Source organism: Cervus elaphus, chromosome 25 (assembly GCF_910594005.1).
Source record: "Cervus elaphus chromosome 25, mCerEla1.1, whole genome shotgun sequence".
Taxonomy (NCBI): Eukaryota; Metazoa; Chordata; class Mammalia; order Artiodactyla; family Cervidae; genus Cervus; species Cervus elaphus.
The window spans coordinates 18076313-18096585 of record NC_057839.1 but is presented as its reverse complement, the minus strand read 5'-3'; the positions used below and the strand labels follow the sequence as shown (position 1 = coordinate 18096585).

Below are 20273 nucleotides of genomic sequence, written 5' to 3'. Positions count from 1 at the left end.
TTAATAATAATTAAATAATTATTTATTTTAATTAAATAATTTAAAAATAATTTAAAAATTATTTTTTAAAAACCATTCTTTAAACAGCCTTTGAAAGTTTAGATGTGTCTCATCCAAAAAGATACTTATATAAAGCAAACTCTGGAGCAGTAACTAAACCACCAGGCAGAGTTCTTTTATTTCCTCTGCTCTAGAAGACGTGACTTTAAACAAAAAAAAGTGAAAACTTCCTGAAAAACATTTAATTGCTTGTCTATATACATATATGACTTCCCTGGTGGCTCAGACTGTAAAGCATCTGCCTACAATGCAGGAGACCTGGGTTCAATCCCTGAGTTGGGAAGATCTCCTGGAGAAGGAAATGGCAACCCATTCCAGTATCCTTGCCTGGAAAATCCCATGGACGGAGGAACCTGGTAGGCTACAGACCATGGGGTCTCAAAGAGTCGGACACGACGGAATGACTTCCTGTGTATACATATATACACATACGTATATTGCTTGTTCATACACATATTATATATACTTATAAATAAATACTAAAATTTATGAAATAGATTCCTGTTAGGATAATGTGTCTAAGCCTTTAAAAAGAAGTGCTGCTTTAGCAAATAATGTTTCCAATCCAATGGAAAACTCTAGCTACAATAGGTTAACAAAAATCAACTTAACATTTGCAGGTGTAGATAAATAGTAAGCTAACAATCTACAGCTATTTAACTGAGTTTGAGCCAAAGTTGGGGGGGGTGGAGTTGGTTGGAAATGCATACTAACTCAGAAGGCATCAAATCCCTAGTGTATTCTTCAGTTACTAAAAATAAGTATCTCAAAGTCTCCCACAGTCTTATTCTGTCAGTTACTAAGTCCTGTCGTGTTTTATCTTTTCCAACATCTATTGTATCTCTTTTTGCCCCATTTCTGTGGCCACCCACGTAGTTCAGAATCATGTCCCCTCAGGCCATCAACTATTCCAGTTGGTCTCCTCACCATTAGTCTCTCACCTCTCCTTTTCAGTCTCTCACTAGATCCAGACTAATCCTGCTAAAACTCTCCTCTGATCTTGTCACTTCTTTGCTTTAAAACTTTCAAAGATGTGCCATTGCCTAAAGCAGTGTTTCTTCAAATGGGATCCATGCCTTAACCTGTCTCAGAATCATGTGGGGTGCCCTCGAATTGACAGAACCAAGTCCTAAGGAATGAGGCCTGGAAATCCAGCTTTTTTAACAAGCACCCCCCCACCCCCCAGGAGATTCTTGAACATGCTGAAAATAAGGCCTGTCAGCCTAAAGCGGTGATTCTCAACCTGGTCTGCACACTGTCGTCACCTGGGAAGCTTTAAAAAATTGCTGATGCTTGAATTCCATCCCTAGAGTTTCTGATTTAGATGATCTGGGAGGCAGCCTAGGCATTGGGATATTTTTTTAAAGCTCCCTGTGTGAGCATTTGTATAAAAAGTGGATTACATTTGGCTACACTGAACACAAAAATTCAAAGTAGCAGTGGCTTAAAGACACCAGGGTTTACTCTGTCGCAGAAAAGAAGCCCTAGAAGGGCCAGTTTAGAACTGGTATGAGGGCTTACAAGCGAGCATTTCTGCTGCCCGTTATTTATGGCTTCCGTCAGCTTCACTTTATGATGTGAGATGATGACAGGAGCACCAGCCATGAGTCCCAGTTCCAGACCAGAAGGAAGGTTAAAGGTGAAAGGCCACTTCCTAGCTACTGCTAAGTCACTTCAGTTGTGTCCGACTCTGTGTGACCCCATAGACAGCAGTCCACCAGGCTCCCCCGTCCCTGGGATTCTCCAGGCAAGAACACTGGAGTGGGTTGCCATTTCCTTCTCCAATGCGTGAAAGTGAAAAGTGAAAGTGAAGTCGCTCAGTCATGTCTGACTCTTCCGACACCATGGACTGCAGCCCACCAGGCTCCTCCATGGGATTTTCCAGGCAAGAGTGCTGGAGTACTTCCCAGCTGGGTCCTCTCTTTTTAAGCAGACCCAAACAGAACTTCCTCCAGAACTGCATCATGTGGCCACATCTCACTGTGAGGGAGACAAGGAAAAATATTCTTTTATCCCTGCCACCCTGCATAAAAGGAGGACTTTAACACTAAGGAAAGAGAGAGAGCAAATATGGGGAAACAACACATGACCTCTGTCCCCAGTCTGAATTCCTGGACTTAACTTTTTACCATTTAGTTGGTAAACACTTTGCTTCCTCACGCTAGTCTGCTTTTTAGTCCTTAAGGGTGTGTAGCGTGATGGCCCCATTCTATCAAGTCTACTTCTATGGTTTCTAGATGAAAAAGCCCATTCCATCTATTAGAAGAAATAACTTACTCTCCTAAATGTCAAGGTCTTACTTGCAGTCTCATTGTCTGCCATGCTCCTTACACAGAAATTCAGAGCGGATCGGAGGGTCCCAAAGTGAATAAGAATATTTTTTCTGCCTTTAAATGGACCCACAAAAAAGATTAAAGGTTCAGAAACCACTTGGGAGGACAGGAAGTTAGGCAAGGTGCCTTTGAAAGGGCTTGAGTGTAATTTGCACACAGCAGGATGTGAAATAGGATAGGGCCTATAAGGAGGATAAGTAGTGGCATTCAAGAAATCAATTTTTAAAAATCTACCAGAAATGGAGTGGGATTTTAAAAAAAAAAAAAAAGATCAAAACTTTTTAAAAATTTATTCTTAATTGGAGGATCATTGCTTTACAATATTGTGTTCATTTCTGCTGCACAAGACATGGATCAACTATAAGTATACATATATCGTCTCGCTCTCAAGCCTCCCCCACCCCCATCCCAGCATTTTAGGTCAACACAGAGCCCTGAGCCGAGTTCCCTGTGCTAGACAGCTGCTTCTCGCCAGCTATTTTACACTTGGTCGTGTATATATGTCTCAATTCATCCTACCTTCTAAACTTTATTTTAAATCAAAGAAAAAAATTCCATCAAGGAGCTAAAATCTGATGAGCTATATTAGGAATAAAAGGTAAGGAGGCAGGGTTTTCTGGATATGGGTATAAGCTTCAAGATGATCTATGGTCAACATTGTGAGTTCATTAAGAGAGACTGAACTTGAAACTCATTATCTCATGTAAACAGTGTTATATACAGCAGTTAGGACATAAATGGTATTTAACCCATAATTTCCTAAACTATAAACCTATTCAACACATATGACAGTATCTTTGGTGAGGAAACATATTCATTTCCAACTCTGGAAGTCATCTTCCTTTCTAGGGACCTATTCATAGAGCATCCATATGCCACGTGCTTTTCTAGGTGCCAGAAACACAGCAGTTCTGAAAAAAGAGAAGGTCCCTGCATTCATGGTAGGGATGATTAAGAAGAGCTATAGTCTAAAATTTGTGTCCCCACAAGATTTATTATGTTGAAATTCTAATGCCCAGTGTGATGACACTGGTAGATGGGTCCTTGGGAGATACTGAAGCCATAGGATGAGCCCTCATGTATGGGATTAGTATGCTAATGAAAAAGGCTCCAGAAATATCCCTCACCCCTTCCGCCAGTGAGAACACAGAGAGAGGGTACTGGCTATGAGCCAGGAAGAAGGCTCTCACCAAACAGGACCGTTTTGTGCCTTGATCTCATATTTCCCATCTCCAAAACTATGAGGAATACATGTCTGTGAAATGGCAACCCATACCAGTATCTTTGCCTGGAGAATCCCATGGACAGAGGAGCCTGGTAGGCTACAGTCCATGGGGTCACAAAGAGTCGGACACGACTGAGCGACTTCACTTTCTTTCTTTGCTTCTAAGCCACCCAGTCTGTGGCATTTTGTTATAGCAGTCTGAGTGGACAAAGGCAAAAAGACACAGCAAAGGAGAGAGCATTTCAGACAGGGATAAAAGCAGTGGAAAAAATTAAATAGGATGATACTATTAAAGAATGATGGATGTAGTGTGGTGACATCTGAGAAGGTGACATTCTAACTTGATATCTGACTTTGAAAAGTCATGTGATGATCTAAGAGAAAAACATCTCAGGCAGAAGGAATAGCAAGTGTAAAGGTTCTAAAATGAACTGACCTTGGCATGTCTGAAGGAAAGAAAGAAGACTAGATGATCAGTTTGGAATTGACTTCAGCTGCAAGCAACATAGGCTGAATTTCAGTGACGTTCATATCTATGATGTTCATAGATATAGATTTATTTTCTTGCATAATTATAAACCCAGTGATAGGGGATAGCACACATTGGCTCAAGATTGAAAGGTATCAGGCCTGAGATTTCTATAATCAGGCCTTTTCCTCAAAGTTCCAAGATTGGTGCTTCAGCTCCAGAAATTCTGTACTACTTCCAAGTAGGAAAGACAGAGAGCAAAAGGCAAAGACATAAACAATTGTGTCTCTTTTAAAAGAGCTTTCTCAGGGGACTTCCCTGGTGGTTCAGTGGCTAAGACTCCCAATGCAGGGGGTCCAGGTTCAATCCCCGGTCAAGGAGCTAGATCCCACCTGCTGCAACTAAGAGTTCACAAACCACAACTAAAGATTCCACTAGCCAAAATTAAAGAAAAAAAAAAAGATTCTATATGCTGCAACTAAAAATCCCACATGCCCAGCACAGCCAAATAAATAAATAATTAAAAATAAATAAATAGCAAGATTTGTCAAAAGTCTCACATAACAACTTCCATGAACATCCTGTTGGCCAGGAACAAATCATGCGACTTTCTTGACTACCAGTTTCATGCTGTGACTTACATACATCTCTGTCCATATTAGTGAGGACAAAAACTTCCCAATCTGTAAACCAAAGTGATGCTTCCTGAGGCCCAGGATAGGGGAACTTTAGCAAGACTAGGGAGACAGGAAGGGTGGGGTGCTTGGATGTGAGAAGTGGGGAAAGGGGTGCTGGAGGGGGAGAAAGTAGTAGGAGGAAATCCCCTGGCATCTACCCCTCCTCCTTCCTGCCCATTTCCTCCTTGGCTCATTAGTCCTTCCATTTCTTCCTTAAATAGTGAATACCTACTATGGGCGGTCCACTGTGCAAGGCTCTGGAGGTAAAAAGAGAAATACAACACATTCTCTGCCCTTCAAGGAGCTTATTGCCTAGCATCTGTGTAAACAAACAGACATGTAAACAAATCATTATAAAACAGTGGGATCACTGGTACAATAGAAATATGTACACAGCGGGAGAGGCACTAAGGAGGTGGCAGTCAGCTCAGCTTGGGTGGGTGTAGCCGGGAAAGACAACTTCATTAAGGGCAGGATGTCACCTGGACAGAGCTTTGAATGCAAGGAGTAAAGTCCTTTCTCTTTCATGTGTCTTTGAGGTTCCTGCCATGAGTAAACTTGAAAAGACAATATTTGTGTGTCTTGAACCAAGGAGAAACAGAAATAGGAGTTTCACTGTGCTGAGAACCAGCTGTGTGCTGTACCCCTTTGCCTATATTATTTCATGATTAAATGAGTTCATCTGAAATAATATTTACCTAGAACCCAGTGAGATAATATCTCAAAGTGAGCTATTTTGACTAAGAAATGCTTATACCTATGAGTAGCAGAGACCAGCCTAGTCATAGAGCCTACTGTGAATTAGGTAGGTAGGAGCTGAGATTCTTTCACAAGTTCAAGCATGTCAGAACAGTGATCCTGGTGATTCTTGTGTCTCAGGTGACTTGGCCCTTGTGGTTCCAAGATCATGGTCCCATTCATAGCCAATAAGACTCCAAGGCTGACTCTTGAGATTAAACCAGCAGTCCCCAACATTTTTGGTACCAGGGATCTGTTCTGTGGAAGGTGATTTTTTCATGGACCCTGGTGGGGGGGAGGGGGATAGTGTCTGGATGGTTCTCATAAGAAGCTCACAACCTAGACCCCTGGCATGCGCGGTTCACAGTAGGGTTTGAATTCCTATAAGAACCTAATGCTGCCACTGATCTGAAAGGAGGCAGAGTTCAGGGGTGATGCGAGTGATGGGGAATAGCTGTAAATACAGATGAAGCTTCACTTGCTCACCCACCACTCACCTCCTGTGTGCAGCCTGGTTCCTAACCCAGGAGTGGGGGACCCCTGTGCTAGAGCTTCCACACCTCACCTGGAAGCTCTCCAGAGCACCCATAATGCTAAATAGTTTTAGAATTTCCATTTGGTAGTACATTTAGTTCAACAAGTTGAGGTATTTGGTCAAGATATTGGGCAGGGTTGGGGTTTGAACACAGGTCTTTCTAGTGCCTGAGTCTTTATTTTGGCACCACACGGGGCTGTTTTGTCTCCCCAGGCAGCCCCGCTCTTTCTCCTGCCTTCCTTCCCTTCCACTGTTACAAAGTGTTATTTCCACTTAGAGTCTCTCTGCTTCCCTGGACTCACTTTAGCACAAGGACCTCTTCAGCCAGCCCACAGCTGACTTGAGGGTTTTTAAGGTTTCCTCAGCTAGTAAGAGAAGAAAACAGGCAGGCAGGGAAAAAAATAACAAAATTATGGCCTTGCTGAAGCCGCCAGTGGAATGTGAATGGATCTCAGCTCTGCATTCTCGAGGCCTCAGCATTTCTCTCTGGGCTCCAAATTTTTCAGACCTCCTCTCTCCATCCTGGGTCTACCTCAAATTTCTCCATCCTTGGGCACCCCTTTTCTGGTCTGTTTCCCTACTCAAGTCCTAGAAATATTGGACCAGGTCAAGGCAGGCTGAATTCTGGATTTCAAGAAACCACCTGCTTCTTCTCAGCAGAGCACATTGGACGGGGAGGGGACACTCTAATATCACAGTAACACTGGCCACCCAGCTCCACGCCAACACATCAGTGAGCACGGGAATGGGGAGAGAACTGCAGATAAGGGTGAAGAGTGGTACCCACTCACCACTTTGGAGGAGAGGCTCAAAAAAGAGCTTCCCACTGCGTGATGGATGATGGGAACACTCAGGAGAGTAACGTAGAGGCTGGGTAAAAAGATGGGAAGGACTCACAGGGGACAAGAATGGGAAGAGATTCCCAGGCCAGTCTCAAAACATCACTTCTTAAAATACCCAAATCCCTTGTCAATCGATCCAAAAGTGCTCCTGCTTTCCCCACAAATGAAGTTTAACATTGGAACACACAGTAATTATCTAAATCAGCCCCTTCCTGGGATGTCCAGATTTCGACCAGACTGGTAACTCCTTAGAGCTCCAGGCGCTGAGTTTTAGGCCGTTATTCCCTTCCTGGGGCTCATTTGGAAGCATTCCAATTTGGCTTGGAAGTTTTCTCCCTTTTTGTGTGCAGACATACCTCACTTTGGTATACTCTACAGATACTGCATTTTTTTAAGAAATTGATGGTTTGTGTCACCCTGCATTGAACAAGTCTGTGGCTTGGAATTCTTTTTTCTGTTCTTGCCATCCACTCCCTGAGCTCAGGAATTATGTGAAACTGATAGTTTTTTCCTCTCTCAGATATTCATTATCAGTAAACAGACAATTTCTGATTTTATTTATCTTCAATATCATATTCCTATTATTCTACTACTGTGAAAATTCCTACTTGTCTTAGAATTATAGAATAAATGATTCCCCCTCATCCTCACCAAAATATTTCGATGTAGGAAAAATTTAGGTAGAAAACAGAGATTAATTCCTAAAATTACCTCTGGTGTATAACCATGTATAATTCATGTTTCTTAAGTCACACACTTCAAACATTTGGGGGGTTAATCATTATTTCTGTTCAAGGGGTGGGGGGGTTATTTGAAAAAAATCCACTGATGTCTGTAAGAAGAAGATGTGGTGTAAGAAGTGAGTTTTGGGGAAGTGAGTCAAGAATAAGACATCTTAAGACTCTTGTTCTTTTTCTTACTAGCACTTTTATAAAAATCTATTTGTTTTGGTTTTGTGACGGTCCTCATTTGGGTCTTGCTCAAAAACAGGAAGACCTTCCATCTGAGGACCACAAGCGAGTATTCATTCCTACAGGCACTGGATGAGGCAAATGGTAATGGTCAGGATCTTTGTGGTTGTGATTTGGGGATGTGTAGCATCGATGAGCACAAATATGCTTATGGTGGAAATACTCAGAGAAACACTCACCCTACTGAGAAGTGAGTGACAGATCTCTCCCTAGGGTGGGGTATATTAGGATTCTCCAGAGAAACAGAAACAATCAGGTGTAGGGGTGGGGGCTGGGAGGTAATATAAAATGAGAAATTGGCTCACACAATTATGGAGGCAGAGAAGTCCCACAATTTGCCGTCTGCAAGCTGGAGACCCAGGAAAGTGGTGGTCTAATTCACTCAGAGTCCAAAGACCCAAGAAGCAAGGAAACCAATGGTGTGAGTCCTGGTCTGAGGGCAGGAGGGGACTAATGTCCTCGCTCAGCATGCAGACAGTGAGAGAGAGAATTCAGCTTTCTTGCACTGTTTTGTTCTGCTTGGACCCTCTGGGGAATGAATGGTGCCCACCCACCCTGGGAAGGGCCTCCTGCTTTATACCCTGTGCCAATGCAAATGCCAATCTCTTCCAGAAACAGGGTTTCACCACATGCCTGGGCATCCTGTGGTCAAGTCAAGTTGACACATAAAGGTCATCATCATACTGGGTCAGTTGCCTTGACCATAGCAGAGGGCTGAAAGCCCCAGAATTCATAATTCTCCAAGAGTAGCTGTGGGCAGATCACCCGTGGAGATCTGAGGAAACCTCTCTCTGTGCACAGTGAGAGGGGTGAGTTGAGATGGTCCCTGTCCCTCAGCACGTGGTCAGGATTCAGGACTCAGCCACCCCTCACCTCAGAGCCACTACATGGAGGGTGACAGGGTTTGGAGGAGATGGCTGTATCTTCCAAGCTGGGTGACTTTCATGAACATTTTTTGCCATAAACCCTGTTTTCTTACTATCTGAAGTTTGAGCTCAAATGGCTGCATCTGTTTGCGTACTGTACCATCATTGAATAATGAGGAAACTGCTCAGATTATTTTAGGCCACAGCATGCACCATAATGCAAAATCACTCAGCAAATGTTCCCTCCAGAAAACAAGCCTTCTCAACTGTTTTTATATTCATGGATTCAATCTTTTTGTTTTCTGAGGATGAAATATGTTTTAAGCTACCAAGTCTGTTCACAGTAACTTTAAATGATTCTCGAAATTTTCCTATTAGGTTATTGTACAGGCACCATCGTGGATCTGATGTGAAAATGTGAAACAAGTTAAAATGTCTGTTTAGGTGTAATCTTTCCAAAAGACAAGTCATCCCAGTTCATTTGGGGAAAGTCTTGCTTTTCATGCTTCACTGTTATAAAGATAATTTCCAACTTCAGAGAAAGAAATTCTGTGGGATGTGAGGGGGAAAGAGGCAAGAAAGGAGAATGATTCAGCTGGAAAAGAGGAAAGAAAATGAAGAAGGAGGAAGTAATTAGTTCTTTGGGAACTGTGCTGATTAAGGAGCTGGCACTGCCGAGGGATAAAGGAATGAAGCTAAAGGGAAAAGAAAAAGGAATATGCAGTTGTGAGGTTGGAGGCAGTGTGCAAATCAAGTCTCCAAACTCAGATTCATCAGGGGCCAGAGAGGCGATGTGAAAAAGTGAAGTGGTGGGGGAAGGGGAGGGGGCTGCCAGAGCGTCCACATCTGTGGGTCTAAGGCAGACTGCCACCGGGCTCCGCTGATTACTGATTCCCATGCAGAAAGGTGGACGAAATGTGCCATATTTGTGGCTTTTTAAAAAGAGAATCCATGAATTCATGTTTGTGTGTGAACTATCACAATTTTTAAATATTGACTAACAGAAAAGTCTGCTGAGTGAAGGTGGCCCTCAGCCATTAGTGGCTACCTCTGTTAATTATCACCTGCTTGCTTGCTCAGAATATTTACAGAAGTTTGGATATGAGCAATTAGAGAGATGCCAGGATGTGTGACCATTTTGTATTTGTGCTAGTAACTATATCACCTTCTTAATTTCTTTGTTGCTTTCTGTGTGGAGTATTAAAACTCACTAATACCTGTCACCTCATTAAACAAAATGAAACCCAAAAAAACCCTAGCAAATATAGGAAAAACAGAGATGTATATTTTGGCCTTGAATTGTTAGTTAATGAAGGTCAGACATATTTAATTAACCTTAGGAATATGTTAAACATTTTTGGAATTCAACGTAAGGAAAGAAATTATAATATATGTACGTGTATCCTGAAGTCAAATTACTTGAAAGATGCTCTCTTTTGCTAAGACAATTATTTACATTATCATCTAGCTCACACCATTACTCTTTTGTATCAAACAGGAGCCATTGATCTTATTAGGATCAAGATCAAGACAAATAGCCTGTCAGATATCTAGCAGAGTCTGAGTTCCACATGAAAGCTAAATATAGGACATACATATTTTACTTTAGCTAAATGAGATCCTAAGGGGGGGAAATACTCTCCTAACCTGATTTCTTATTATTTATATGATTTAGTAGCTATTCGGATTTAACTGAAAAAGGATGCTGTATACAAATACAGACAAATGTCAATTTGCACGAAAGAGTCGAGGCCATTTCTAGACAGCTGTTTCTGAATTCCCAGCAAAGGGTGTAATTCTCTGATCAGTTTTCTCTGCCTAAGAGTGTGGAACCTACATCAGGTATTTTCTTTTACTCAACAACATGTCCCTTCCAGGCTTAAGATTTAAGGTAGCCTCAGTAGATCACCCATGCTTCTCTTGCCCTTCCCCCTACCCATCCCTCCCCTCCTTCAAGCAATTGGAAGAACAGCTAGTGGGACTTCCCAAGTAGTCTTATAAAGACAGTTCCCCTCCCTACCATTGCAGGGGTTCTTTGGGCCTCCGCCTTTAGAGCTAAAGTGGGTACTCTCTAACATTCCTTGATTTTGTGGAGCTATAGTGGCCCCTGAGAGGTGCACTCTTCCTTCACTGAATAAACAAAGCCCTGTCAGTATGGATATCTGCTGCTTTGCAGGATGCAAAGTGCTGCCACACATACTAAGTCACTTAATCCTTTTGATACCTTCGTGAGCTGGAAATATTATCCCTGTTTTATGCATAAGGAAACTAAAGCTCTGAGAGGTGAAGTGACTTACCTTTGACCACACAGCCTGTGAGTGACAGAGGTACATTGAGAAGCCGGGTCTCCTGCCTTCTAGTCCATGATCCCGTCCACCACCCCCAGGTACCACTCCCCAGTCATCCTGTTATTTGTCTCTAAGGAATTTCTGGATAACCAGACCTGAGGCCAGGCAGATTCTTTTCTCGTGTAAACGGACACGCATCTGCTCTATTTGTATGTCCTCTGCTCCTTTCAGTTGGTGTTCCGATGTATTATACAGATCTGAGGGATCCACATCATAGGCAGGACAGCAGGGAGGCCCCAGGAACAAATCCACCACAAGGAAGAAGGAATCTGGCACTTTTCCGTAATTTCCATAGTATTCTATGTATAGCGTGCTCCCGGAACCCTTTCCCACCCAGGCCTTGGGATAGAACCTGTGGCTGTGAACCGAAAGCCAAATCAGTAAATGCGAGAGTTGCGCAGCTCAACTGACTCTGCTTCCAGATGTTTCTTCGAATAAACATAAGACATAGTGAACAGTCTTTTTCTAACTTTTCAGTCTCTGACCTGGATGAGTGAGGCGAGCGTCACTTTCCCCCGCCCCAGGTTACAGTCAGTTTCCAACACCACTGCCACCAGCAGGAGGCGATGGCAGTGGTGGCCAGTTCTCGTTCACTTGGCACCTCTGTGGACAGTTGGGACCTGGGGCAGCAAAGTCTCAGGCCAGCTTGCTGTGAGAGTGAATAACTTTAATGAGGCTATTTAAACACTCTGCCAGTAGTTTCCAGAAACACAGCCCTAGAGTTCCTGGAGATGCCGGGGGATGCAACCAAACAACCAGGCAGGTGGAGGAATCAGAGCCTTTGTCATCTCGGGGCTAATGCTAAAGGGCCTTGTAGCTGTGAGTACATGTGGTGAAAAGCCAGACACTCAGATTTCCCTCCAGTTGCAGCTGCTCATTTGCCTTTCCCCTGTACTGGCTCTAAAATAAACATTCAAAGCTCTCTAAAATCTGAGCAGTTACAAGAGTATGTACTGGTGTTTCAGCTCTCAAGACCAAATATCCCATGAAAATTGACTAAGAAATCACCAGAGTAACAGTCAAGTGCTATTAGCTCAAGAAAGAATAATTAATTGTAGGAGTGTTCGTGTCCCCCTTAACTGGCAGGAGTGAGTGCTGAGAGGATCCCAGGACACCTCGCTGTGTGCTCTTGATTCCGGAAGCCCTACAGTGCTGAGCAGGGGATCAGACTCTGCTGCACGTCAGACTTCCTGGAGGAGTTTTTGAAAATAGTGATAGCTGGATTTCGCACCCCAGATTGATTACATCAGAATGGCTGGAGGAGAGGCCCAAACATAATATTTTTTAACTTTTCTGCAGGGTTGAGAACCTCTGGTATAGAGGAATGAAGTCCATACTGGTAATCAGTTTAGAATTTCAGCCAAGCTTTCAACTGAGTAATTTTGATCAATCCCTTGACTATTCTAGACTGTGGTTTTTATATCATTTCTAAGTTTCCTTTGGGCTTCACTTGTGGCTCAGACGGTAAAGAATCCGCCTGTAATGCTGAAGAGGCAGATTCAATCCCCTGTCGGGAAGATCCCCTGGAGAAGGGGATGACAACCCACTCCCATATTTTTGCCTAGGAAATCTCACGGACAGAGGAGCCTGGTGGGCTACAGTCCATGGGGTCTCAAAGAGTCGGACATGGCTGAGAGACTAACACTTTCACTTTCTTTTTCTTTCAAGTTTCCTTTAAGCTGCAAAAATGTGTATCTGTACATTATAGAATCACTTGTCATGGTTAAAAAATAGGAGTGATCTAAATATTCAGTAGAAGATTAATTAAATAAATAACAGTATACCTAGAGGCTAGAATACTGTGCAAACCTTGAAAATGACAATAAGCGGAAAAAACAGATTATAAAACAGTTTTACAGTATAACCCATATCTGAAAAAAAAAAAAGAAAAGAAAATTATATAGCTAGGGACTTCCCTGGTGGTTCAGTGGCTAAGACTCTGTACTCTCAATGCAGGGAGTCCAGGTTTGATCCCTGGTCAGGGAACTATTAATAGATCCCACAGGACACAACTAAAGATCCCGCATGTGGCACCAAAGATTGAAGATCCCCAGTGCTACAACTAAGACCTGGAGCAGCCAAAGAAATATTTTTTTAAAATTATACAGTAGAAAAATAATAATTCTTCCTTTCTGGGTAAATTTTTTCATTTTCTCTTTTACATATATGTGTGTATTTTCTAAATATCCTGTATCAAACATTAAGGGGGAAATTGACTCATAGGCCATCTTGAATATACACCTTGATTACACTTGTAGAATAATCTCAAAAATAAGCATATTTGTCTATGTGGCAGTTCTTCTAGTCATTGAGTAGCTAGATGCAAAAAAAAAGAAAAAGAAAAAAACCTGAAGCTTTGCTTGTCCTCTAGGTTACCTTCAAAACTGCTTCAGACTCGTTCATTTTCCTGATTTGGAACTACTGATCTAAAGAAAAAAAGTAGGAGAAAGCATTTCTCCAGCAGTATCTGTTCTGTGTCCTGGCGGGACTGCCCCCGTTTCACTGGAAAGAATAATTAGAGAGGAAGCAGGGGCGAGAAAGTCAGGAGGAGAGAGAGCCAGGAGGCTTTTGATCTGTGCTTCTTCCCTAGAGCATCCTGTCATATTTTCTGCCTGTATGTCAGTGGTTATAAAGATAAAATGAGAGACATCAGTGCAAGGACTTAGTGCACCTTTCTGCACACAATTGCTCTATAAATTTCTGTTCATTCACACATGCCTCTGTGAAGAAAATAACTTAGGTACTTACCAAGAGTGTGATGTGACCTCACAGCATCCTCATCCCCTGTATGCCTCAGTTTCCACTTCTGAAAAAAAGTAAGAGTTATAATATCTGTGAGAATTAAATGATGTGATGAAGGTAAAACAGTAAGCAAAACGTCAAATACCTCATAAGTGCCAGCTATTATTATTATCATTCCTTTTCCCAGAATTCCTTAACCAAAAACACCTTGTGGTATTGGTAGAACTCTCATTACAATCCAGAAAAATAGAATTGTACAAGCTTATAGCTTTAACAATTTGGGAGGGGAATGATAAAAATAGTTTGGAAGATTATATTTTGATTAGAAAATGTATTTTTTCTGCCATTTCAGTACTAAAAAAAGAGTATTATTTCAAGCACTCAGGAATAATTCCTCTGTGGTTTGACACCAAGAATAGAGTATTTCATTTCAGAAAAAAATGCCTTAGAGAAATGATGAGCCACTGATAAACGCAGTAACATTAGAAAATGACTTTGGGTTTAAGGCAGGTATTTTTCTATTATAAAAGTGATGAGGCTTTTAGAAATGTTTTCAATACAAAGCAATATATATGCATAAAATATAATGAGTGTACCTGGAGCATAAAACATAATGAATGTACCTGGACTTTTGTTGTCAGACTAAAAATAGGGGAGGAATGGGGAAAAGGAAACTTTGACACTGATGGCTGCAATTCACAAGCTTTATTAACATAAACAGGATCTGAGAACAACATCAGCCAGTGGTTCCCACACTGGATTCCAGTGTTGCTAACTGGAATCACCTGGGAAGCTTCAAAATATATTAGGGATTGGGTCTCATCCTCAACGCTCCAGAATTTATTAAACATCCCCAGATGATTCAGCTGCATAGATAAGTCTGACGACCACTGGCATAGACAAAGGATTCACCAAACAAACAGAAGGTGTCTCCCTTCCTTTCTCCTCAAGGGGATGTTCCCAGGCTTTGGCAATGAGGGGAGCCCCAATATGGGACCCTCCCTTCTTCCCCTCTTTTTCCTGCCCTTAGCTGGAAGCATTACATCAGCTGCCCAGAAACAATTTATGTTACATCATCTAAGACCAATGACCAGATTTCAGACTGTAATCCTTGCTAGGCCAGCATCACGCCAGCTCCCTTTTTCTGCCTCGGTTTTCACAGTCTTTCTTTAGCTGTGCCTGCATTACATGACCAGAAAGCTTCCATTTGTATCCACTTAAGAGCTTCAATGGGCAGGACTTTAATTCTATACTAAATGACATCAAGAAACTGGGAAAACATGATTCAGTCACAAATTTTAGGTAGAAGCCAAAGTTCGAACAGTCGCTTTGAAGCATGTGGTGATCAACAGGCAAACTATGGTTTGAGCTCTGCTCCTATGTCTTTCTGTAGGGGACTGGCCTCAGTTGGGTCAAATATAAACTCAGCTGTTGAACTAAGAAACAAGCAAGTTATCCACTCATATTTTTAACTTAATTTATGCTTTATTGCTTACACTGGAAGTAATAATCTAAAGTACTTTTTGAACAAGAATTTGAAGCCAAAGAAGAAACTAGGAAATATATTATAGACATGGATTATGAACAGGAGTTGGTGATGGACAGGGAAGCCTGGCATGCTGCAGTCCGGGTCACAGGGAGTCAGACACAACTGAGCGACTGAACCGAAGTGGTAGACAAGATGAGATTCTATAGAAGAGATTTTGTTGGTCTGGAGTGACAAAAATAAGATTTAAGACTCCTTTAATGATAAAAATAGTCTCCTGTTGTCCTTAGAACATACCTATGTGGTGGTTTTATTCTTGTGCTGTAGGTGAGGAAATGGAGATTATTAGAGATTAAGTGTTTTACCCAAGGTCACATAGTAAATGGCAAGGTCAGTTCTTGAACTCATGACCTCTTGATTCACAGGCCACTAGACTTCCCCCATGCCACCGTTGGAAGAACATAAATAATATCTGAATGTGGTTCAAATTTACTTGATAATTTATAATTTTTGCTTCCCCCTTCATTTTTTTAATAACTGCCAGGAACTGTTCTGTTATTGATCAGTAATTATATCAATTTGGGGTTTTGTTGCAAGCAAGAGCAGCTTGCTCTGGACATCTTAAGCAAATAGAAGGATATTTTGGAAGGTTGATGGGGAGATCATACAATCAAATGGGGGAGTGTGAGGGAGGGCATGGAAAATATTTGTAAACCGAGGAGACTGTATGGGCTACATATCAAAAACAGGCCGGCCAGGAGGTTGCCCTGGCTAATGCCGCTGGTGGATATGGCTGCCCCAAATGAGTCCTAATCACCCCTTCCTCTTGGGTCACACTTGAGTTTCAGAGGCCTGGTAGGATTGCCCAACTGGTCATGTGCCGCGAGCACCCTGGCTGCAGGGAGTAAAGCGAGAGTGGCTTCCCTCCATCAGCTTCCATAATGGGAAGCAGGAGAGGGAGACCCCTCAGCACCACTGAAAATGGGGAATCTCTTAATACATAAGACAGGTTGAATGTTGAACAATAAAAGAAAGGACTAACGTCTCATTCAAAACAACAGTGGTTTAAAAGGCATATCTGTATTTTTCTATTTTCCTACAGTGTTAGGAAAAAAAACCTCATAAGACAGGTTTTTAAGGAAATCACAAGCTATTATAAAAATACCTACATTCATTTTTTTAATTTAAAAAATTTGTGGATCATGACTCAAAAATCTGGAGACATCGATTTGAGAAGAATGAGAAGAAAGCAAAACTCTGCACCTGGGGAGGTTGTTATCTGCCATCTCCCGAGTTTGGAGGTCTGTGGGTTTACACTCTCCCTAGTGTTCCAGTCCAGCTCCACTGCATAGGGTCACCCCAAGCAGCAGGGTCACAGCTGCTATCAGCCAGACTCTGGAAATGCCCTCCTTGTTCATTCAGTTATTCTGCCTCTATTTATCATGCACTTCTGTGTGTGCTAGGCACTGAGGCTTCCAGTACCCTGTTCTGGGATTTCAAAATTAAAGATTCATACACCCTTTAAAATTAGATCTTATTTGTCCTTGTGTGTGATGGGCCTGTTCTTGCCTGTATGAATTTGAGTCCCGGTGTCGTAAGTATGTAAGAATCAGAGATAGCCTCGTTTTTCAAACCACACGGGGGATGTAGGTAATTAGAGAACCCCTGTAGTGGGGTAGTAAAGAGACTAATATGGTTAGACAGTGTTTAAAATGTGCATCATCTTGGAAATTCACCTCCTGTTCTATCCTCCGGTTTCCTACCTGCTAGGTTCCCCCCCTTTTCTTGCTATGTGCATATCCACACAGCTAAAGTATAAACATTCCTTACTGGTAAGTGTTGTTTTTAGAGAGAAACTTAGGTCTTGAAAAATTTTGTTTCATAAATCTTTTGGGCACGCTCACTGCCTTTCAGAAAAATTAAAGAAAGGAGCTCACCCAAGACAAGTTTATACTAAAAGTCAGGCTAATTTTGATGATAAAAATGGAGCTGGAGCTGTAAATGGAAAGAGCTGTATAATGACTTAATGTTATCATTGTTTAAATCTTTATCTAAACCATGCAAGCACTACCACAATTTGTTTCAATATCCTTTTTTCCTGAAGCTGAACCTGGGTTGTATCAGCCCCATGTCTGTTTTCTTATACATCAAAACAGAAAGCGCTCAGTAGAACAATGGGGCTTCATCTGTGAAGCAGAGAGAGGCAGAATGGGCTTTATAAAGAGCATTTACTCTGAGGAGAAATTGTGTAAATACCTTTTCAAGTGTCAAAATAAAAAACTTTTGTTTCAGGAAGTTGAATTGTTAGAGCATCTATGTTTGCTTTTCTAAGTATTCGGAAGGCCATTTCCATTTAAAAACAATGAGTAAAAAGAGTGATGATCTAGTCTCCTACTTCACAAAGTAAAAGCATCAGCTGCTCAAATACCTCTAGAAATAATGAAACAAAATTTCTCTGTTCTTCAGTCCCCAGTGGCACTGCTCTTACCTTTAGTCCACATCCCACCTTCTTCGAAGAGTCTGACCCTCCCAGGCCCTACACACTTCCTTTCCAGGCCATTCTGCCCTGGTATGTTTGAGTAGCTGGGGGTTTGTCTTATGGGCTATTGTATCAGCCTCTGCTGCAGCCTGAATCACTGATTTTATCAGACAACCCCGCCTCTAGGATTGTTCTTGGCTCTTGTGTCTATGAATCTCTTTTCTCATAGCTTCATCCTATACACATACTGATTGAAATAGAGACCACCGCTCTCGTGTCATTTCCCCAAGACACCACCAACACGATGCTGCTGTTACCTGTTAATCTCTCCTCCTGCCAGAGTACCCCCTGGTTGTCATCCCTGAGAACTCTTCCATCAGTTGAAATGGTCGAGATAATCATACCAGTTTCTCCATTGAACCACATATGTAACCCCTTCATTTCTTATCTCTTGAGTGGAACATCATTTCCTACCTGAATTCAGTTCTCTTCTTACTGCTTCTGAAATGCATTCAGTCTTTTTGTTGCCTTCACAGCTTTAGGGAGACTGCTGTCGTTGGTGATACTGAAACTCAACCAGGATAAAATAGGAGTTTTCTACCCTGGTTGCATATTAATGAATAAGAAGCTGTGTAAACCTCACATACTAGATTTGAAGACAAAATGGCTCTATTTTTCAGATTTCATGGGCTTTGGAAAAACATTTCATGAAGTCCAAAAATATCTCCTAGAACAAGGATTCTCAACTTTGGTCTCATACTAGAATCACCTGGAAAGCTTTTAATAACCACTGATGCTCAGGCTACATCTATAATCACATCCATAATATCAGCATCTCTGTGCATGAGACTCAAACTAGCCAGGTGATTCCAGCAGGCAACCAACGTTGAGAACCCCAGACCTTAAAAGTGGCAGGTTAAGGAGTTAACCTGAGGTTAAGGAAATCATCACCTGAAATTTTCTTTTATAAATGAAATTATATACCTTCAAGAGGACTGGATTTTAAGAAAAATCTCACACCCATTCAAAGCTTTCTGCCTCTTTGTAATTTGCCACACTGCAGTAAAACTGCCCCCCCAAGTAAGAGTCGGAGGTTACTCCAATCTGTTTCTCACGCCTATTTCTGAACTATAGTTACTCTTTCAACAAAGACTTATTGAGCACCTGCGTGCCAGGCAGTGGGGATACCTCAGGAAATAAAGCAGATGCGATACAGTGCTACACCCTCATGGAATTTATAGAGGAGACTTGTGGCAAATAAGATAACAGGCAAGATAGTTACAAAAGTGGTACATGTACAAAGACGATAATATAAAAGGATGACATGACAAGCGCGTCACATCCAGGGCGAGGGGAAGGCAGCTGGTTTGGGTGGTCAGGGAAGTCCTCTCTGTGCGGGTGACATTTGAGATGAGACTTGACTGGTAAAAGGAACTAGCCCTGCAAAGATCTGGGGCAGAGCATTTCGGGCAGAAGGAGAAGGAAGTGCCAAGACCCTGAGGCAAGAACAAGCTTGGCGAGTTCTAGAACCTGACAGGCTGGAGAGAGTGGAGAAGCAGGGCCAGATGAGGTCAAGGAGGGAGCTAGAAGCCAACCCAGCAAGGCCTCATGAGGTAACAGATAAGCGTGGATTTGATTCAAAAATGCAGTGAAAAGCCATTGGAGAATGGGATTTGTTTTTTTTAAATATGTGGGAGAAGACTTTAGAGGGCAAGAGAGAAATCAGTTGCTCAAGTAGGAGTGGCTTATTTTAGAGGTGAAGGCAGAAGGATTTCCAGATGGACTGAAGGTTGGAGGACATGCAGGTGGGAGATGAAAGGAAGAGAAGAGTCAAACATGAGTCCTTTGTCTTTGGCCTGAGCCACTGACCGGATGGTAACGCCTTGACAGGAAATAGGGAGGTCTAGGTGAGGCACACTTCGGGGAATGAGAGAGCAAAAAATGAAAAGCTCTATTTGAACATAATAACTTTGAGATTCCTTTAGGCATCCATTAATATCCATTAGAAGCTAATGTCCATTCAGACAAGCCTGGAGCTCAGAGGAAAGGTCAGCGCTATAAATTTAAATTTGGAAATCATTGGCATGGAGGTGGTATTTAAAACTTTGGGACTGGATGAGTTCACTTAGAGAGATAATGTAAATAGACAACAGAAGAGAACTCCGGGCTAAGCACGTTTAGTAAGAAAGGAGAGACCCAGGCAACACGAGGAGCCAGGAATTTAGGGTTGGAGTGCCCTGGAAGTCAAGATAAAAAGTGTTTCAAGATGGAAGATGTGGGGACTTTCCTGGTGGTCCGGTGGCTAAGACTCTGCACTCACAATGCAGGGGGCCCAGGTTCAGTCCTTACTTGGAGAAGGATTACATGTAGATCCCACATGCCACAACTAAGAGTTTGCATGTTGAGGCTAAAGATTCGCCTGCTGCATCTAAGTCCCCACACAGCCAAATAGATACATAAATAAATATTTTTTTAAAAAAAGATGGAAGATGTGATTGTTGT

General features: G+C 42.1%; 1 protein-coding gene and 1 non-coding gene across 3 annotated transcripts in view; both read left to right on the top strand.

Annotated features, from left to right (window-relative positions):
* The window catches only part of LOC122683775 (regulator of G protein signaling 7 binding protein), a 107464-nt gene that overhangs the window by 9645 nt on the left and 77546 nt on the right, over positions 1 to 20273 (top strand). The gene's annotated exons all lie outside the window — the stretch shown is intronic.
* On the top strand, positions 12978 to 13050 carry TRNAE-CUC. The gene has a single exon. It is a non-coding gene; the product is annotated as a tRNA-Glu (tRNA).